The sequence below is a fragment of the Orbicella faveolata genome, unplaced genomic scaffold (assembly GCF_042242905.1).
Source record: "Orbicella faveolata isolate gen_17 unplaced genomic scaffold, um_ofav_v1 contig_36, whole genome shotgun sequence".
Classification (NCBI taxonomy): Eukaryota; Metazoa; Cnidaria; class Anthozoa; order Scleractinia; family Merulinidae; genus Orbicella; species Orbicella faveolata.
This window is the reverse complement of record NW_028301565.1, coordinates 4,083,374-4,091,211: the sequence shown is the minus strand read 5'-3', so window position 1 is coordinate 4,091,211 and position 7,838 is coordinate 4,083,374. Positions and strand designations below refer to the sequence as shown.

Sequence of the window (7,838 nt, the reverse complement as noted above, 5' to 3'; positions counted from 1 at the left end):
AAAGCTGACAGCGAACAAGAACAAAATTCAGTTGAAGTACAGTAAACGATTCACTAACGTGAAAGATTGACGTGAAATGTAAAGTGCGCGAATAAAATTTATTGTTTGGCTGTGTCAAGAATGTGTGGAGTGTGTCACAGATTTGGGAGAAAATAATGGTAATTAACAGCGCGGAAATTAACATTTACATAAATTAACGCCACTTAAATTAACGCGAATTTCAAAAATTCGCGTTAATTTTATGAAGCGTTGAATTTCCTATAATAAGGCAAGCTTTTTTTCGTTGTGTATGTAAATTGAGTCGGTGCTCTTTAAAATGATCTGCAAAATTCTTATTTGCCTTTGATAGTAAAACAGTGTCGTTTACGTTTATTGAGGTCTTGTGTTATTTATACCTAAGTTTATAAAGAACAAATTAGTAGAATAATTAACGACCCAAAGTGAATGATTGTCTAGAAGACTTCACAGTAAAAAGATAAGTGTGATTTGGTCATGGATTTACTCCCATTATATAATCTTATTTAATAAAACTTTACATATATTCTTGAGTCGTTTTACCAGAAGTAATTAAACGAAGGTTAGCAAATAACTTTCAAGGTGAATTCAAAAGTTGAGGATATTTAAAGAAATTTGTAGTAATTTGTAAAAGTAACCACTCGTTATTTGTTTTCTAGAAGCTACCGCGGAAAATGTTTTTTCACACCTAAGACGCATCTTACAGAAATAATATGCATTTTGCATGGGAAAGATATCTTTGCGATTCCGCTCAAAATTAAGATGTGATTTTCTTGAACTCGTTACACTGCGGATTATTTACATTTATCTTTTAGCAGCTAGGAAGTCTAATAAATAAAACATTAACTTTGGGTCGTTGACTTGACATTCTCAGATCTTGCAATGGAAAGATAACCTGTTTGTAATTTCATTCTTGATTTCTGAAAATTTTGCCTTTCAAACGATGGCTACAAATTGATTACAGTTAAGTGAAAAATATGGCAAAACGTATGATATAAGTAATTAATATAATTAATAAGACATTTGCAATGGTCTTGAAAAATCGGAGTGAAAGATTTCAGAGGGTAAGAAAGCTGGCATCACATTTTGTTTATTTATTTTGCAGACTTGAGAAGTTCTTAAAAATGCCAATGCTAAAATGGTCAGTACAAGAGTCAACTGCCATTTTTCATCTGGGAAACAACACTTTATGACCGCTTCTAAGAAATCTTCCCCCCATGTGATCAACTTCTAACAGTTAAAGGGGAGCAGTTTAATAGCCTTCAACAGTTTCTTATCAGGGAAATTGTAGTTTGGTCAGATTTCAAAGTCTGTTATTTCGTTTTCAAGAAATATTAGCACTTCATTTCTTTTCATTTTTCCAACATGAGTGACAAGCTTTTTTCCTCATACGGTTTGGTCAGTGTTTCCATGGAGATAATGTTTTGTCAATATATTTCCTTTTAAAACGTGGTTGTGCTTTCTTGTCTCTAACGATAACTGGAGGAAATGTACAGTTCTTGTTCATTTTAGCATGATAATAGAATCCAAAGTGGCGGTTAAACTTGGATGTAGCTTTTCAGTACACGCATCAGCGTATTGTTAATAATAATAATCACTTTTAAAATTTTCAGATTGTTTAGTTTCTTACCATTTGATTGATCAATAATAATTACTCTTGTCAACAGGCACGCAGATATTAGAAGAAACAGGCCAGAAAATAAGCTGCGGTACTTCACATTATTGTATTGAACCAGTTTAAAATGGAGTCACGTTCCAACTTCAACAAATGATGTGGGAACAGCTCCAGTATGAATTAAAGGATTTTAAAAACATATTATTGACTTTAAATGCCATAATTGAGATAATAATGTTATCAATATCCCAATCTCGATATTGATTTTTCCATGGCATTCAGTTGGCTTCAGTTTAATACGGCTTACGTCCAGGTACAATACTTAAGTAAAATTTCACAAAATATATCTCTAGTGTTTAGAGGCTCTAAGAGCTCATTAAAGAAGTAACGACCTAAGAGCTCTAAAAGCCCTCGACAATATTAATAGCTAAATTATAAAATAAGGGCATATAAACTTAGCCGCACAGTCAGTCTGTGAGGCAAAAACCTGTGTCCTCGTCCATTACTCTAATGTTAACACTAAGCATGTTTGTATCCTCCCCTCCTCCGAGGGGAGGCTGGAGGGAGTAAGATGACTCTTCCTCCCACCTTCCCTGGGTAATTTATTTATATATTCAATTTTTTAATACAAAAAGTGTACAAATTTGGGAAGTGTTTTTTATTAAGGCAACCATTGTTTGAACATTTTTTTTCTAGTTAGTTTTTAATTGATGTTTATGTGTTTTATCCACTAAATTTTGACGTGTAAATTATTTGGTTGTCATGGTTATTTATTTTGTAATTTGGTAGTTGTTTTATACTGAGCCCTGAATCCGCTAAGAGAAAGTTTGGTTTGAGAAACGTTTACCAATAAATTTGTTTCAAGAAACTTTTGCCGATAAAAGGTGAACGGAAGTACTGTTTGTGAGAGTTCAACTTTTATTTCAAATATTTCTATGCTTGAAGTATAGGGTTGTGCGCTTCATTTTTGTTTGTGGAAGTGCAGGAGGGTTGGGGACGGGAATTAAAGTTCTTTAAACAATCTCTGCCTATAGAGAAGTGGAACCACTATGGGCAAATTTTCCGGAAGAGTACAGGATTGTGGATGGGCGTTATGCTCCCTGCCTCAATTTTTTTGTCTTAGGAAAGAGCAGGAAATTGAATGAAAGACCTCCTCCCACTATGGGATTAAACATCTTTGCGTTACTGTCTGTTTTAATAGAGGGGATGTTGATAGGAGTAAACCAGATTTAAACGTCAAAGCATAGTTACCAGAGGGGACTGGTTATGAAGCACGGCAAACATCAAAGGAGCAAACAAAGACGCCAAGATTTATCTTGGAAGATCCGCGACAGTGCACAATCTTTTGTTTTGCGTTCATACACAATGCATGAATCCTCTGTAGGAAAAAAGATGGCGACTGGTACATTTACCCACAATTCTTAGCGCACGACAACTTCAAAAAGTTTTATAAAAACGTACAGAAACATTGTAAAACCTTCAAACCCAGGCTACTCAATGTCCTTTGTACAGGGACTAATATTATAAACATTTGGCTTTCTTAGTGCTTTATAGGCTGTGTTAGGTTCGCAGGGCATTGTGGTAAAATGTACAACTGCCATCTTTTTTTCCTACGGTGGATTACGTAACCAACACGTTTCTATTGGTTAGTTACTCAGTACGGAGTAACTAACTATTGTGTTTTGTCCACCATCAAGGCCAAAAATGCGAACAAAAACATCCAACAAAGAACTTTGTCGATTTTCATAATCATTCCCCTCTATTAACTGTGGTAAAAGTAAAGGACAAAGACACAAGTTCAACCACATTTACCTTTTAGGTTCTGTGGCAAATTTGTTTTTCCTTTTTAAAGCTTTCAGTTATCATTTATTATAGGAAGGTTTTAAGAGCTTATTTGAGGCTAGTCTTTAATTTGCTCTTCACACCCTCTTCACATCAATGATTTTAATATCACACTTCTACATGATCGTGTCACACTATCAGGATCAACTGATTTACAATAAATGTTTTGATTCGTCTCAGTTTATTCCCAAGTTCAAAGTGTTTATTTTAAAATGTTTCTGCACTTGTCTTCTCGCCATTCTTGCTGTGGTGCTGGGTTATTGTTCACTGTGTTGAGTATTCCTCAGCCTTAGCCTGGTGATAGAATCAGAAAATAAAAGGTGCATTAAGACTTATCAAGTTAAGTCAACGTGTCTCAATTAATTATGTGATGAACTGTGCATGTTCAAATGCAAGCACTGCTGTTACTAAACTGTGTTTCTTGTTTTTTCCCCAACTAAAACTTTAAGTTTTCATAATCAAGGAAGAAAAAGCTAGGTTAATTAGACTGACAAGCCAAAGGCCAAATTAGCTTAGTTATTTTAGCAGAGTTCTTATGAACTTTCCTTCAAATAATTTCTCTAAAGTATAAGATGACACTTAATCTTGCCTGCTTGGGATCACCCACTGTGTCCTTCAAGAAAATTGTGTTCTTTTCCCATTTAATAGCTTATTTATTGACCAAAAGGATTGTTTGGTCAAAATGCCTGGGATGTTGGCCTCATTCTATTTTGCATGTGCAATTAACAAAGTTTGGACCTGGACTCTGTCTCAGTTCATACACCCACAAAAAAAGAACTTGGCCAATATCCAGCCATCTTGACCTCATGCTTTGTAAATAACCCATTACACTGATTTTCATTCAATTTTACCTTGTCCAGTGTCAGAACAGAACTGGTAATCCTCCATAGTGATTGTCATTCTGTTTTGACTTGTCCAGTGTCAGAACTGAAATAGTAATTAAGTTAAATCTTCTACAATGTCAGAACTGAAATAGTAATTTTCCATGCTGATTGTCATTCAGTTTTATCTTGTCCAGTGTCACAACTGTAATAGCATTTCTCCATACTGATCGTCATTCAGTATCATCTTTTCCAGAGTCAGAACTGAAATAGTAATTCTCCATATGAATTGTCATTCAGTTTTTTCTTGTCCAGCTGTCTCAGACGTGAAATAGTTGTTCTCCATGCTGATTGTCATTCAGTTTTATCTCGTCGTGTCAGAATCGAAATAGTAATTCTCCATATGAATTGTCATTAAGTTTTATCTTGTCCAGTGTCAGAACTGAAATAGTCACTTTCCATACTGATGGTCATTTAGTTTTATCTTGTCGTAATAAGTGTCAGATCCGAAATAGTAATTCTCCATACTGATTGTGGTTCAGTATTATCTTGTCCAGTGTCAGAACTGAAATAGTATTTCTCCACACTGATTGTCATTCAGTTTTATCTTGTCCAGTGTCAGAACTGAGATAGTAATTCTCCATACTAATTGTCATTCTGTTTTATCTTGTCCAGAGTAAGAACTGAAATAGTAATTCTCCATACTAATTGTCATTCAGTTTCTTCTTGTCCAGTGTGTGAATTGCAATAGGAATTCTCCATACTGATTGTCATTCAGTTTCATCTTGTCCAGTGTCTGAATTGAAATAAGAATTCTCTATACTGATTGTCATTCCATTTTATCCTGTCCAGAGTAAGAACTGAAATAGTAATTCTCCATGATTGTCATTGTTTCACGTTGTCCAGTGTCAGAACCAAAATAGTAATTCCCCATACTGATTGTCATTGTTTTACCTTGTCCAGTGTCAGAACCGAAATAGTAATTCTCCATACTGATTGTCATTCAGTTTTATCTTGTCCAGTGTCAGAACTGAAATAGTAATTCTCCATATATACTGATCATCATTCAGTTTTATCTTGTCCAGTGTCTGAATTAAAATAGTTATTCTCCATACTGATCGTCATTGTTTTATCTTGTTCAGTGTCTGAATCGAAACAGTAATTCTCGATACTGATTGTCATTCTCTTTTATCTTGTCCAGTGTCAAAACTGAAATAGTAATTCTCCATACTGATTGTCATTCTGTTTTATGCTGTCCAATGTCAGAACTGAAATATTAATTCTCCATACTGATTGGTGTTCAATTTTATCTTCTCCATTGGTGAAATGAACTAGCTGTTCTCAACATTGATTACCATTTTTATTTTGTTAGTTGAAAACTAAAATAATAATTTTCTAGAGTAACTGCTTAGTTGTCCATTGTCAGAACTCAAATGGCAAGACTATCATTCAGTTCTATCTTGTCCAGTGTCAGAACTGAAATGGCAGCTCACTAGATCTATTAACTGATTGTCATTAAGAAATATACATTAACGTGGTTAAAAATAGCTGTTGTTTTTTTACGAAACCTACTGTAGATGATCTAAAAGTGAAATATATGCATTGCTGTATGAAAAAATTGACCTAAATTATATGGCTGCAACTCGTACTTTGGAAACATGCTGTCAAGCACAGCACAGGTGTTACGAAAAAAGAGTACCCTAGTTCCAATATGTTATCAAAATTGCTTAAGCAGAGTACCATAAATATAGGAACAGACCCAAATGCATGCATAGAAACAGAAAACCGTGCACCTCTTTTACATGTTTAAAGTGGCTAGCAGCAGGATCACGGGGCACAACCTGGCGGCCACATTCCAGCCAATAGGTCGATTAAGGCACACAGCCTTGGTTTACAGCATACATCTTTGATACTGTACATCCATGTTATGGTTAATTGACAACTGTCAAAACAAGGTATCTGCTGACCAATACCATGTGACCATATCGCAGGCTCAGGTTTAGAGCTCATCAAGGTCAAATGTTTTTTTGGAGTTGACCGCTGCCCAGGTACTGGTTTTCGACTGGATTGGAGGCTCAAGCAAGATTAAGTTATTGTAATCAGGAGCTTGGCCTAATCTATATATTAGTGTACTACTACGTAGAAACTATCTTGCAAAATTAGCTCATGGCAGTGTATTCGTATTGCCCACCACAGTTAATAATATTGTACCTACACGTGGTTGCTACAGATCGAGACATCATTTTTCAAAATTGATGTTTTTAATGACAAAAGTTTAACTTCTCTGACCAAAAAAATACATAGACAAAAATGTCAGATAGTGGCCGCCAATCTAGCTTCCCCTCAAAGGCATTCCTTCTGCCCATTCATTAGGGCTGATCAGTCAGACTTCAGTTTTCAACACAGTTGAGATCAGAGAGACCCAAAATGTTTTTACCAGCCTTTACTGGTATTTAATCAGTTGTATTAAAGTTATTTCAGTTTTCGTTGACTCTTCTTCAAAATGTCACTTTTCCCCAAAGCAATTTATCAAAATAAAATTCTCTGCCCTTGAAGCACTTTTTTCCTGACCATTTCCTGACATGTGGCAACCCTTTTATAGCTATCTGGCAAAATGAATAGATAAAAAAGAAATGAAGTCCCTAACCATTAATCCAACACACACTTTGTGACAAAATATGATTCTCTGAAGAAATTCATGACACCAGACTTTTTTTCCATGGAAAACAGTCAGTTTCTTGCTGACAAGCCTAAGCTTCAACTGACAACTTGTTCAAGTCCTATCAGTAGCATCTTTCCTGGAACCCTCAACATTTTACATCCCTCTATCGAATTCACCATAGAAGTGGACACCATTAGTATGGTACCATTTCTTGAGAATATGAAACAAGGGTGCCAACTAAAAAGAGAACTCTTGTTTCACTGTGAAAGCCATGTATGCCAACCAGCCAACACTCCACTATCTGTGCTTATGACCACTAAGGCTGCAGATAAACAACCTAATCAAAATGACAGCAGCAAAAACCAACAATCCTACAAAGGAAAAGGTGTGCAAAATAAGCACCCATCTTGTTTATAAATATCTTATTAAGACTTTCTTGTTTAAAGGAACTTTTTTACTTATTTCTCTAATTATTTTTATCTATTAGTTATTTTTAATAATTTTTTAAAAAGATATTATCCAACAATGTTAATATCATTTTATAACAATAACAATAACAATGACAATGACAATGACAATGACAATGACAATGACAATGACAATGACAATGACAATGACAATAATAAAAATAATAAATTAATATATTATGAGGAGGCCTCCAATCAGCTAGATGTGGTTTTCAGGAAGGTCCTCTAAAAAATAAAGGTCTATTAAAATATACATTTATTGTCTAAAATACAGAAGTAATAAAAGCTGGCTAAAAACTTAAGACTAAAACTACGTGTAAGGTTTAAAGCTAAAACTTGGATCAAAAATACTTCAATTAACTAAGGTTAAAAATGGTTATTAAGTAAAAGCTGTTTCAGTTTGTTTTTAAAAATCC

General features: G+C 34.6%; 1 long non-coding RNA gene across 1 annotated transcript; it reads right to left on the bottom strand.

Moving 5' to 3' along the window:
* Positions 1-3,559: 3,559 nt before the first annotated feature.
* Positions 3,560-6,024, bottom strand: LOC149102070 (uncharacterized). Its single transcript, XR_016202500.1, has 2 exons — positions 4,324-6,024; positions 3,560-3,766 (listed from the first exon to the last, which is right to left on the bottom strand). It is a non-coding gene; the product is annotated as an uncharacterized LOC149102070 (long non-coding RNA).
* Positions 6,025-7,838: the final 1,814 nt, after the last annotated feature.